General features: G+C 38.7%; 1 pseudogene; it reads right to left on the bottom strand.

Annotated features, from left to right (window-relative positions):
• Positions 1–277: 277 nt before the first annotated feature.
• On the bottom strand, positions 278–3246 carry LOC101580147 (annotated as a pseudogene).
• Positions 3247–13849: the final 10603 nt, after the last annotated feature.

Consider the following 13849-nt stretch of genomic DNA (forward strand, 5'->3'; position numbering starts at 1 on the left):
AAAGAAATAAGGAATAATACTTAAAGCCCCCTTTTTAAAGAGTTTTTTTTTTCCTTAAAACATTTTACTCTAATTGGATTTTTGTCAGCTGCCAATGAAAAAATGTCACTAATACACTGTGGACACCTTTTGCAATGTAAATCCATGCCACCCTTTTTTTATATGGTGCACTTCAACCTAGCAATTATTACGACAAACGTTGTAGCCTAAAGTTCAAACACATTTTAGCAATTTTGAAATTGAATTGAGTAAAAACCAAACAAAATTTGCATCCTAATCAACATTCCCCCCTGTACAGTGGGGACACTTAAGCCTTTTGCATGGATAACAGTCTTTTCCCGCTTTCCTAAGTCATCCAGGTTGTCTTCAGCCTCGTTCTCAGTCTCCTTCTTGGACTCGGCGGCTGCGTCAGGTTCTTCCTGTGCTGATGTGGTTGTGGCAGCAACAACAGCTGCAGAGGTAGCAGGAGCCACAGCAGTTGCAGCCACAGCCTTTTCTTAAAAATTTTTTTTAACATTTATTTAGTGTGTGTGTGTGTGTGTGTGTGTGTGTGTGTGTGTGTGTGTGGCCAGCTCAGCCCACCAGGGGGCGCGGCTGGCTGGCATGTGGTGCTGGAGGATCGAACCTCGGTCCCTGTGCTTTGCCAAGCTTGTTCCAAGTAGGTGCTTTAGATCACTGAGCCATCTCTCCAGCCCTACAGCCTTTTCCTTCTTGTGTTCTTTCGTGCTTTTTGTGTTTCTTGTCTTTCTTTTTCTTCTTACCATCTCCTTCATGATAGGAATTCTGAGCTGGTGATGGCTTTGGCATGAGGCTCTTAGCCTCAGCACCAAGGGGACCAGTTTGTGGAGAGAGATTGAGGCTGGACAGGGGATTGAGGTGCTGAGGGCTTCTTAGCTGCTGGCTCAGGAGACCCAAAGAGAGATGGAGAGGCTGGATCTTGTCTTACAGACTGCGGGCTCCGTAAGGCAGCCTTTTTTGTCTTTTTAAGTTCTGGAATTCTGGAGGCTCTTCTAACGGATCTGGTACTCTGAGATGGATACTGCCTTCTTTGGCGTGAGGACATTCCTCTTCGAGTGGGTGAAGGACCTGAGGTCTGGGAAGCTCGAGGCCATGGTGAGGAAGAATGTCATTTGGTTGTGGTGATCGGGGCTCCCTGGGAGCAGGGCGTTGGGAAGACCCTTTCCTAGGCTTTGGTGAGACAGAAGATGAGCATTTCTTAGCAGTTGAGGAGCTTCTCTGTTTGGGAGGTGGAGAGGGGAGACCTGGCGTTTTGGTGGTGGGGATACCACGCCCTTCTCTTGGGAGGGGGTAGGGGTGAAGCCATTCTTCTCTTTAGAGTTGGAGGAGAGTACCACCTCTGGATAGGAGGAGAGTATCTTCTCCCGGAAGGTGAGCACCAAGGGGGAGGTGAGTGAGTCCTTCCTGGTGGCTCTGTGGAGGAGGAGCTGGTGAGGGCAAGCGGCATCTTCTGGCTGGTGGAGGTAGGGTCTTCTCCTTCATGTGCTACTTTTACTCACCAGAGATTGCCATCACTTTCCCATCTGCATCTGAGGGGAGGTCTCTTTCTGACGCTTTTGTGGTGATGGAGACTCACTTCGGGAAGGGGCCCACCTCATTATTTTCACATGGGATGGCTGGAGTCACTCATCTACAGAGGAAGAGGAGGAGCCAGAGTCAGATAAAGACTGTTGGTTCTGTCATCTGTACTAAGGTCTCTGCCTCACAGAATTAGCTGCAGCCATTTTGCCATCTTTATCTTCTTCAGATTCAGATAACTCTACCTTTCTAGGTTGGGGTGCTAGTGATGGTGATTCTTTTTTCTCAGTACCTATATGTTTTGTCACCTTACCTCATGTTCTCCCCAGATACACAGAAACATGGCTCTTTCTTTTACGGTTTGACTGCTGCTGTGTTGAGGAATGATGTGTTATCAGTGATGGAGCAGCTAGCAGGCATGGCCTGTGCCTTTGCCTCAGAGAAATCACTGAAGGAGATAACCTGAGTTTTTCCAGGGGAGCTTGATGTCCTCTTGGGAGGTCTCTTTGGTGGTGACTTGGAACGAGATGAGCAGGACGATAAACTGCTCCCAAACAGCAATGCTGATGACAGCCTCCTTTGTCTTACTGAAGATCTACTTCTTCTATGCCTTGGAGGAGGCAGCATTCATTGTGGTGGGGTTCTTCTAAGAGATGATCTCCTTCTTGGGCTTGGCTACCTTCAAGGTGAATATGATTTTAATCAGAACATGTGGCGCCTTCTTGGTTAAGTATGAGAAGGAGAGAGAGAATGGGCCCATAACCTTGGTTTGGAACATGACCAAGCTTTTGGCCTGGTCTTTTCTTCTTTTTTTGGAATTTTTTTTTCCAGAGTAGATTCTTTAGGTTCTGGCATGGGTTTGGGCTTGGGAACTTTCAGGATGTCACTAGTAGATGTGTCATCTTGTACTGAAGGTTCTTTTACTTTCATTGAAGGTTCAGGGAGCTCTGGAGTTTTTTTTGTTGTTGTTGTTGCTGTTGTTGTTGTTGTTTGTTTGTTTGTTTTTTGTTGTTGTTGTTTTTGTTTTCCTTCTTTTCTGGAATAGAGGAAGGACTCCAGCTCTTGGATCTGTGTTGGGGATATTGAAAATGACTAAACTTTCTCTCTCTTGACAGGGGAAGATCATCTTCCAGGTGAAGGAGATCTGGATTTGTGTCTTCTTGGGCTTTAAGACTTCTCCCTTTTTACTCTGCTGCTTTCTTTTTCTTCCTTATCTCTCTTAGCTTAGTCTTCATCCTGCTTTTTCATTGATGCCAATTTTTCTTGTTCAGTCTGTCTCTGTTTTATTTCTTCCTTCTTTAGTTGTAGGAAAGCAGAAGGGATTCCAGTGATGTTTTCTTATGCACTTAACAGCAGGGGCCAAAGTTCTTCCATAAATTATCTATCACTTTTTTCCTTTCAAAAATCCATTCATAAAAAAAAAAAAAAAAAAAAAAAAACATTCAGGTTGATTTGCATCATTTTGGAATCTGGATTCCTCACTTCTAGCTGGTTGAATATAAATTCAATCACAACATCATCTTCAAATCCAAGGATTTCTGTTACTTGTTTTGTTATCCAAGACTTTATAACCTCCAAATTTACTTTGCTCATGTCCACTTGTTCTTCTAGACATTCTGCAAATTCCAGCTGCTTCAATAGTTTCTTCTGTTTGTTGCCAAACCGATTATCCTGTTATACATTTGTTCCATGGAAGAATCCCACATCCATCTTGCTGCCTCACTCAGAGATTCCTTTCTATCCCAGGCTGATTCCAGGATTTAGCTATACCAAATTGCACTGCTATAAACATGGGTGCATATATATCACTGTGGTATGAGGTTTTCAGTTCTTCTGGAACAATACCCAGGCAGTAAATAGCTGGCATGAATGGAATCTCCAATCCTAACTTTTTAAGAACTCTTCACACTGATATCCATGGTTTTTGTACCAGTCTGCACTCCCACGAACAGTGCAAAACTGTTCCTTTTTCACCACAGCCTCTCCAGCATTTGTTATTGGCTGACTTCTTGATGTTAGCCATTCTTTCTGGAGTGAGAATGAATTTCACTGTTGTTTGAATTTGCATTTCTTGGATGACCAATGATGAACATTTTTTCATGTATTTACTTGCCATTTATGTTTCTTCCTCTGAGAAGTGTATTTTTATTTCAGATGCCCATTTTTTATTGTGTTATTTATTTATTTATTTATTGTGTTTATTTATTTAATTTTTTAAATTTGGGGGCCTAATTTTCTTTAATTCTTTATATGTTTTAGATAGAAGGCTTTTATCTGAAGGACAGTTTGCTATAATTTTTCCCAGATTGTTTTCTTTTTACTCTGTTGGAGATTTGCTTTGAAGTACAGAAACTTCAAAAAGATGAGATCCCAATTGTTGATGCTTTGAAGTATTTCCCATGTAGTTTGGCTTTTGTTCATGAACTCACTACCTACCCCTATGTCTTTAAGATTTCTACCTACATTTTCCTCCAGAAGATGTAGTGTTTCTGTTTTAATATTTAAATATTTGATTGATTGTGACAATAGCTTTGTGTGTGGTGGAAGGCAAGGGTCTAGTTTTAGCCTATGGCATGTCAAAAGCCAATTTTTCCAGAACCGTTTATTAAAGATGCCATCTTCTTCCAGTGAACATGTTTGGCCCCTTTAACAAAGATAAGGTGGATGAATGTGTTCGCAATTTAGTCTGCATCTTCTAATCTGTTCCATTCATCATAAGGTCTGTCTCTATGCCAGTACCACGCTGATTTTATCACAATGGCTTTATAGTATAATTTAAGGTCAGGGGTTTTGATGTATCCTGCCTTTCTTTTGTTTCCCAGGATTGCTTTTGATATTTGGGGTCTCTTCTGGTTCCAAAAGAACTTGAGGAAAATTTTCTCTAGTTCTGTGAGGTACAGTAACGGTATTTTAATAAGACTGCATTGCATCTGTATAGCAATTTTGGAAGTGTGAAAATTTTAGCAATATTGGTTCTTCCTATCTAGGACCATGGGATATCTTTCCATTTTCTGAAATCCTCTTCTATCTCTTTTCTCAGAGAACCATAATTTTCACTGTAAAAATCTTTTGTATCTGTTGTGAGATTGATTCGTAAGTATTTCATTCTTTTTGGTGTTATTGTGAAAGACATAGTTTCCCTAATTTTTATCTCAGTGTGTTCATTCTTTGTGTACAAAATATTACTGATTTTTGGGGGTGAACTCTGTACTCTGCTATTTTGCTGAATTTGGTGATTAAATCTACAAGACTCTTGGTGAAATATTTGAGGTCCTATATGTAGAATATCATGTCATCTACAAATAATAATAATTTTGCTTCTTCTTTTCCAATCCTCATTCCTTTTATTTCTCTCTATTGTCTAATTTCTCTGGTTAATATTTCCAAAATTATATTCAATAGGAGTGGAGACAGTGGATAGCCTTGCCTTGTTCCTGATTTTAAAGTGAGTGCCTTCAGTTTTCACCCATTTAGTATGATGTTGGCTGTTGGTTTCTCATAGATGACTTCTATCAGGTTGACATATAGGCCAGCTATTCTAATTCTCTGTAGAGCTTTTATCATCAATGAGTGTTAAACTTTGTCAAAGGCTTTTTCTGCATATATTGAGAGGATCATGTGGTTTCTGTTCTTTTCTGTTTGGTTCTATTGATGTGGTGTATTACATTTATGGATTTGCTATGTTGAACCATCCCTGCATTCCTGAAATGAATCCCACTTGGTGATGATATAATCTTCTTGATGAATTGCTGAATTGTTTGCTAGTATTTTATTGAAGATTTTTGCATCTATATTCATTAGAGCTATTGGCCTGTAGTTCTCTTTTTTAGTTGGATCTTTCTCTGGTTTTAGAATCAGAGTAATACTTGCCTCCAGGAATGAGTTTGGGAGAATTGTTTCCCTTTCAATTTCATTGAAGAGTTTGAGAAAACTTGGCATTAAATCTTCTCTAAATTTCTTTTTCTTTTTTGTGTTTTTTTTTTTTTTTTTTTTTTTTTTTTTTTTTTCAGAACCGGGGATTGAACTCAGACCCTTGCACTTGCTAGGGAAGTGCTTATTCCACTGAGCCATCTCCCCAGCCACTTCTCTAAATTTCTTGTAGAATTCTGCTGTAAATCCAACAGGACCTGGGCTTTTCTTTGTTTGTAAGTTTCTTTTTATTACATTCCCAATTTCATTTGTAATTATTGGGTTATATAGAGTTTGTGTATCTTCTTGACTCAACTTTGGCATTTCATATGTATCTAGGAAACTGTCATTTTCCTCTATGTTTTCCATCCTGTCAGAATAAAAATTTTGGAAGCAGGTATTGATGATCTTCTGAATTTCTCTAGAGCCTGTAGTGCTTTGACCTTTTTCACTCTTTATTGCATGAACTTGGGTTTTTTTCTTTCCTTTTTTTGATTAGATCTACCAGGAGTTTATCAATTTTATTTATTCTTTCAAAGAAACAACTCTGATTCATTTATTCCTTGTATTGTTTTCTTCATCTCCAATGCATTAATTTCTGCTCTAATCTATATAATTTCCCTGCCTTCTTTGGGCTTTGGGCTTCATTTGCTCTTCTTTTTCTATGATCTTAAGGTGCAGCATAACATTATTTATTTGGACTTGTTCTATTTTCCTAATGTGCAAATTTACTGCTATAAATTTTCCTTTTAAGACAGCTTTTATTGCATCCCCCAGGTTTTGGTAAATTGCATCTGCATTTTGGCTTGATTGTAATTTTTTTCAATTTATTCTTTAATTTCATCTATGAATCAGTGGTTGTTTAGGAGGCTGTTATTTAATTTCCATCGGTTTATGGTGTTTTGTAGTTTCTTTTATCAATAATTTCCAGTTTTATTTCACTGAGATTAAAGAGCATGCACAGAATAATTTCAATTCATTTGCATTTACGTAAGAGTGCTCTGTGTGCTAGTATGTGGTCTGTTTTGGAGAATGTCCCATGTGCAGCTGAGAAGAATGTATATTCTGTTGTTTCTGGGTGCAATACTTTGTAAATGTCTACCAAGTCAATTTCTTCACAAGTTTGGTTTGGTTCTGTTATTTCTTTGCTGACTTTTTTCCTAGTTGATCTACCTCTTTGTGACAGTGGTGTGTTAAACTCCCGCATTACTATTGTGCTACTGCCCATTTGGTTTTTCATGTCTGTTAAAGTTTGTCTTATGTAAGAGGTGCTCCTACATTGGATGCATATATATTTATTATAATTATAACTTACTCTTATAACTTTCCGTTAACAAGTATGTAGTGACCTTATCTGTCTCTTTGATTTTTTGTTTGAAGTCAATATTGTCAACAACCAGATTAGCTACCCCTGCCTTTTTCTGACTTTCTGTGGCATTGTTTTCCATGCTTTGACTTTAGTCTGTGAATTTCTTTTTGAATTAAATGTGTTTCTTGCACACAGCATATTCTTTTTTTTTTTTTTTCTTAATCCACTTTTCTAGTCTGTCTCTTTTGATTGGTAAATTGAAGCCATTTACCTTGGTGGTTAAAACTGATACAGATTGGCTTATCTTTGTCATGTTATTTTCCTCTTTTTAATTACTTGGTCTGTTTGGTGGCTCCTTTTTGTTGTTCTTGAAGATGTGATCATTTCTGTCTCTTTCTAGAATATCTGTCAGTACTCTTTGTAGGATTTGTCTGTCAGTTATGAATTTCTTTAGTTGTTCTATGTCATGGAAAGATCTTATTTTGCCACTGAATTTGATAGATATTTTTGCAGGATACATCAATCTGGGTTGGAAGTCATTTTTTTTCAGGACCTGAAATACTTCACTCTAATTCCTTCTTGATTTGATGGTTTGTGTTGAGAAATCTGCCATGATTATGATGGGCTTTCTATTGTGGGTGATTTGTTTCTTCTCTCTAGCAGCTTTTAAAATTCTATTCTTTTGCTGAATTTCTGAGATACTAATTATTATGTGCCTGTGTGTAGATCCTTTGTGATTATGGATGTGTGGAGTTCTATATGCCTCACTTAACTGTATGTCATGTTTTTCTCATATTTGGAATATTTTATGCTCTTACTTCAGCAAATAGTCTTTTATGTCATTTGTGATGTCTTCTGCTGCTTTGTTGATCCTAATTATTCTTATATTATTTTTCACATCATCTTCTATCTGCTGCATTGTTATTTCCTGGTCCTTGATAATTCTAAGAGATCTTTTTATAACATTTTCATTAGCTGCAATACTGTCTTTGAAGTTTGAAAGTTTATCTTCAGTTTCATTCAAGCCATTTTGCCAGCTTTCAATGGAGTTTTTAATATCCTGGATATTTATTGAATCTATTTCATGCATTCTAGTTCATTTCTATATTGCTCATTCAGTGTTTCCCTTATTTTTCTAATTTCCTCTATTTTTTTTATCATGTATTCTTCATCTGTGCTGATCAATTCTTTCACAATTGTTGTCCTTTCTTTTAGGACCTGGACATTATTTCTGCTCTTATTTGTTCTACAGCCTGATGGACTTGTTTATTTACTTCAGTTATTACCATTTCAGAGTTTACAAGTGTGTGATTTCCAAGTTCTTACATGTCTTTGTCTCCTGGATTTGTTCTGGTTCTGCTGGAGGATTGACATTGCCTTTTGCTGTTGTATTCTGGTATTTTTGAAGCTCCCAGTAATCACTCAGATAGAGTCACACAGGCTGCCCAGAGTTTGCTAAAGATCTTAAATGGCTCCAGGAAAACTCCACACCTGCTCACAATGAGTCCACAAATAACAGCTGTTCTGAGTCCTACTGGCCACTTAGTCCTCTTGAGTTCTTAAAAGTTTGGACCTGCCCAGAAGAAGATCAATGTCTGTGTGCTTGGGGTAAGGAACGTTAGTGCTTACCAGAGTCTTCCAAAGTCCTTAAATGGTGCCCTAAGGTAAACTTTAGAAAAAAGTAAAAGAGACAAGAAAAAAATTAAAATTAAGGTTTCTTGAAAGCAAGCATTAATAATAAATTATTTGTTCAATCTTGCATGACTATTTCTGTTAATCTGGGCTACAGATTTGATAATAAAAATAGATAATATAACAATTATTGTTAATGAGCATTTCTTCTTTTCTTTTTCTTTTCTTTTCAGTTTTTTTTTGGGGGGGTGGGGAGGAGGGTCTACAGGGTGCTCAGGGTCTCACTAGTAGATCGAACTCATAGTGATCTGCCTCTTTACAGCCTCCCAAGAGCTGGTATTACACACATGCACCACCATGCCCAGTCTCAAGTGCCATCTCAGCACACCCTGGGGGTATGGCCAGCACAGCAGGCCCTGGGATTGAACCCCTGAGTCCTGAGCCTACTTGCAGACACTTTAATCCACTGAGCTATTTGGCCAGCCCTAGCTATTCTTTCTTTTTAAGTTTAAAATATTTTTATTTTTTAAGGAAAATTTAAAAAATATTTAAGAAACATTAAAAATGATGCAAAATTTGAGTATACAAATTAATAGGGATTTCACAATGGTTGTTATATTGCATATTGTTGTCAGCCTGTTTTTGTGTGTCTTATGATATAAATTCTCATCTTTTTTCCTATAACTTTATTGAGAAACAAATAGCAATGAGACAGTTTCAAACCAAATTGGTAGGATAGTTTCAATAATTAACACATTACATACATTCTTCCTAATGGTTAATTGCTGTACAAGATGCAGACATGATATCCTATTTACAAACACTATTAGAACAAATCCCTCTATTCATTAAGAGAATATAACTATATATCTATCCTAACCATTTTGAATACACAGATACAAAATGGACATTCATCTGTAACACCTTTTTTTGTTTAGTTCTGTTATTTGAATATTATAGGTGTGCTATCTCAGCAAAATATTCTAAGAGTCCAGTAGTCCATAATAGCATTGAGTCTTCCACTTCACTGGCAATGTCAGAAATTATTGACCTGAGTCTCCTACAGCTCAACATAAAAGCATGGCTTTACTTCTTATACTTTGTTTTTATACTTTTCTGCTGACTGGTCAAGACCAAGATAAAGCAAGACCAATGCAACAAGAGTTGTAGCTTTTGGGTCTGAGAAAGTCAGTGAAATGCCCTCAGGATTTATCCTGAGATCCTGTACCTCAGATTGTAGAACGTTTGTCAGTGTCAGCCATGTGGATGAGTCACGGCCATTGCTTGGCCAATGTGCTCTCTGTGAAAGCCTGAGAGAATGTTTTCTCTCCATGTGACTCTCCTTAGGCACACTCTACATCATCAATCACTTTCCTTTTTGGACCCATAATCTCCTTGATCAGAAAAACTGGGACATTACTGAGTTACATGACTTTGCAGTACAAGTTCTCATATGTTCTGAGAATTGACCTTGGAAGGCTAGGGTCAAAATGTTGGCTTTCCTTGAAGCTCTCCTTTTTCTCTAATTTAGTCTCCAAACTTAGATTGTTAACCCTCCAGAAGAGATGTTTATTGTTATTACCATACAACCTAGACTGTTAAGCTTAACCTCACTATCTGTCTGAATATCAAACATTTTAGACATACCATGGAACAGGCATTTTTCATCAAGTATTGATATGCTGAACTTTAAGTCCCTACAGAAGTTTAATGTCAACTTGAAATGTGAGCCTTTCACCTCTCACAACTGGGCTTCATGCTATTTCTGGCTAGGAGGAGGCAGGCTTCAGAGACAGAGCATCTCTGCCTATTTGGAAAGAGGAGAGCACCTAGGAGAGGGAATAATAGAGAATTTCACAAAATGCTTGTGTTCAGGAGCTAATATTCTTCCTATGACTAGTGAGCAGCCCAGCTATCAAAAGAAAAAATGAAATACTATATGCATTATTTTACACTGAATGTCTTGAATCTTTTCCTCAACACAGGAATGAAATTAAATGAAATGAAGAAAGTAAGTTCATGCATTAATCTTTAACTCACAAAGGAAACACACTGAGAGCCAAGTCTCCTTACAGAATGTCTCATTGGGCCCAGAGAGAGCAACAGAACAAGTTTTGATGCCCAAAGCCTTGTATTGGATAAGAAAGGCAATTTAATTCATTCTTAGAAAAGTGCAGGAGATCATGTCCAGGGTAATAAGATGAAGTGATGAATGATACAGCATAATTTACCCAACTCAGTGAATGAATAATCACTGCAAATGAAACAACAATACTTGATAATTAATTTGTCTTATTGACATGATTCACAATGCTCCACTGACAAAGTTGATTTCCTAGATTTGACTTTACTTTTGTACCTTCTTTGGAGGTTGAAGTTGCTGAAACTTTTGACTTCTTATTCCCAAAGGGCTCATTTAGAAAATGAATGTTGCCAAAATACAAACATTCTACCATTCCACACCCTGTGCTCTTAGCACCCTCAGATGCAGTGGAAGGGACGTGAGACCATGTGATTCTATTTCTTCACCCATTCCCAGGAAATGCCAAATTCTCTTCTCTATGTTTTTGAGCTAAAATTCTAATGGATTAAATTTGGGGAGGAAAAAAGAGGGGAGATATAGTGAGAATGAAGATTATCTCCAGAAATTAGAAATTGCAGTGGACACTTGACTTATGAACTCAATTCATTTACAAAGGATGAATGTAACTCAAGTTGTTTATTGCCCTGTTTTCCCATAAGAAATAATGGAAATACCCATAATGCATTTGTAACCTCACAAAGCACCCCTTAATAAACATTTTCATGATGAAAAGACTGCATAATGTGTATAATTTACCATAAACACAAGTAACATTCCTATTGTGTTCACCAAAAATTATAAAATATGTCTAGTAGTCACCAGAAACAATAGTTTCATAGTGTTCTCACCATTCAAGTTGACATCTTTGTCTTACAGGAAGGGAGGAGAAAATGGAAGTTAGCTATTTTTGGGAATGACAGTCCTCCTACCATAAGGACATCAGGAATCTGGCTCTCATGTTCTTTCTATCCTTGAGGCAGTCTGTCATTCTTTAGGACCTGCTTCTGAATCACTAGGTCTCAACTTCTCTGAACTAAAATAACTATGGTTGTCTTATTCTATTTTTTCTTTAACACTGTGTTGTAATAGACATGACATTGTTAAACAGGTGAATGCAATGATTGGCTTCTTTTTGATTGTGGTGGATATTTTCTACAAATGTTTATAGCTCTGTTCATTACTTAATATGTGTGGTAATTGATACATTGTGTCAACTTGGCTGAATTGTCTCCAGCAGCTCCTGGCATGGGACTCCACCCTGCAGGCAGGCAGGGCCCAACCCAGGGTGTGATTGGTTCCACCCTGGGGCATTATTGGGCCAGAACTGGGGTGCGATTGGTTCCACCCTAGGGCCATGCCCACCCCAGAGTGATTCAGCACAAAAAGGGTATATAAGGAGTTAAATAAGGCTTCCTGGCACCCCCCACACCCTGCCTCCTTGGAGAATTCCTGGTCTTTGTCCTGCCATTTTGTAGCCATGCCACTTTAGCAGAGCTCCAATCTTCACTCCTTTGTGGCTTGCCAGTCTTGGCAGTCAGCATTGAAGGAAGAGAGAGGCTTCACAGATGCTGCAGCTGCTGCTCCTCCTCTGCTTTTCATTGTTTTCTGCTCCCATGAACTTCTGACATTTTCCTTGAAGCCAATGGACTATGAACTGAAAACTCCACAAAATGTGAGCTAAATAAATCTTTCCTTCCTTAATTTTCAGTGTCAGATAGTCTGTCCCAGCAATGAGTGAAAAGTAACTAAGACAGAATTTGGTACCAGAGGAATGGAGTCATTGCTTTGGCTATGGATTACAAGCTTTTGGGAATAGCTTAAGGGAAGACATAGGAAAGTTTTGGAGATGTTACCTACAAGTGAAGCACTGAAACAGCTTCTGCTGTTCTGTTTGGGAGATTCTAGCCAGAGCTCAGATAAGAATGCTGATAGGAAGCCTGACTGTAAAAACCAGGCTAGGGAGGCTTCTTCTGGGAAGAAGGACAGCATTGGTTGTTGGATTGTAGATGATTCATGTTATGGGTTAGCAGGTTTGTTTGTATTTTGCTCCTGTCCAGAGACTTTGCCTCAGACTCAAACTAAGCACAGTGGACTAGTAAATCTTGAAAAAGAAATTTTAAAGTAGTCAGCCATTGGGGCAGTGGTATGGTTGTTGTTGGGGACTTTTAGCCAGCTTTATGTTAAGAATGAAGAGCAAAGCACCCAAAAGAGTGATTTAAAATGTGAGTTTGACCATAAAAGAAGCACCAGTAAGGCTATGGACTGTGAAGATAGAGTTGAGAGGATCTCCATTGATGAGAAGGAATAGGAGAGTAAAAAAGATGTCCTGAGGACATCACAGTAGGTGGCAGGTTCTGGCCCTTTGCAGCCTCAGAATCACAAGGGTGAGGGACTGTGTTTTGAGAAAAAAATCCACTGAGCCCCATGTTCCAGAATGGAGGCAACAGGCACACTAGAGTACAGAAGAGCTGACATAGACAATTTGTTTCTTAGAATCAGCATCCAAGTGCTCAGCAATCCAGGCCCTCAACCACTATAGTCAAGAGAGAAGGAAGACTGACTACTGCTCCAGCTCATAGCAGCCCTTGGCTTCACCCATGTGGCTCTGGTTTTGGGTGAATTCAGAATGCAGAAGTTCTGAGGTTAGGAAGGCTTCCACCTTAATTTCAGAAGAAGGCCTAGGAACCCAGGAAGTGTGTCCCTGAGAGGCCAGTGTGCAAAGCTGTGAGAGAGAAGGCTATCCAGTGGAAACCTCAGAAGTTTGAAAAGGCCAGGAATGTAGATGGTCTAAGAAAAGCTGCAAAAAGGGAGCAAAGCAGGCCTGAGAGAAAGGTCATAGGAGCCACTGGCAGAAGTGCCATAGGGGTGGAGCCAGGTAAAGCTTTTAGAGCTCACAACTCATTACAGTTTTCTTTGGATAGTCCATAGGGAACTACAGGACTTAACATTTGCCCTTCTGAACTTTGGGCTTGTTTTGGTCCCAATTGTTTGTATCCTGCTGTGTTTGCCTCTTGGAGTGGCAATGATTATCTTGTACATTTGAATGTTGGAAGTGTTTCACTTTTCATTTGTAGAAGAGCTCACAGTTAAGAGTTTCCCTTAGATCTTAGAGGCTTGGGACTATAATGGGTTAACTCACATTTTAGGCTATATAGGTATAAATCTTGTGTTTTCTGTTGTAAATGCATACCCACCCATTGTTTTAGATTGTTTAGTAAATAGTGGCTGTTACCTGTAGTTTGCTAGATAAAACTCACCAATCCCTTTAAAACAAAGTTAGATTACAGACATAACTTTAAAAGGAAACAAAGACTTCTAACTCCTTGTAACCTCCAGGCTATGCAAGGCTGCCTGCAGGTACTCAGGTGCAAATTAACCAG

Source organism: Octodon degus, unplaced genomic scaffold (genome assembly GCF_000260255.1).
Source record: "Octodon degus isolate 3935 unplaced genomic scaffold, OctDeg1.0 scaffold00010, whole genome shotgun sequence".
NCBI classification, from domain to species: Eukaryota; Metazoa; Chordata; class Mammalia; order Rodentia; family Octodontidae; genus Octodon; species Octodon degus.